This window comes from Cariama cristata, unplaced genomic scaffold (assembly GCF_000690535.1).
Source record: "Cariama cristata isolate BGI_N322 unplaced genomic scaffold, ASM69053v1 scaffold39560, whole genome shotgun sequence".
Taxonomy (NCBI): Eukaryota; Metazoa; Chordata; class Aves; order Cariamiformes; family Cariamidae; genus Cariama; species Cariama cristata.
The window spans coordinates 1-207 of record NW_009593815.1 but is presented as its reverse complement, the minus strand read 5'-3'; positions in this window follow the sequence as shown (position 1 = coordinate 207).

The window sequence follows — 207 nt, the reverse complement described above, 5'->3', positions numbered from 1 at the left end:
GCGACCCCCAGCCACGACACCATTAACACGGGTCACGCGTTGGCCTGGCAGAGGAGGGAAAGGAGGCGGCCGTGGCTTGAACAGTTTTCAGCCCAGGGTGATGCTCCCTCCATCACCTCCCCGCCTGGGAAAGGATCTGCCGGCCCAGGAAAACCCACTGGCACCCGTGTTGTGGGCTTGGCTGGCTTCCTGACTCCACGGGAAGGT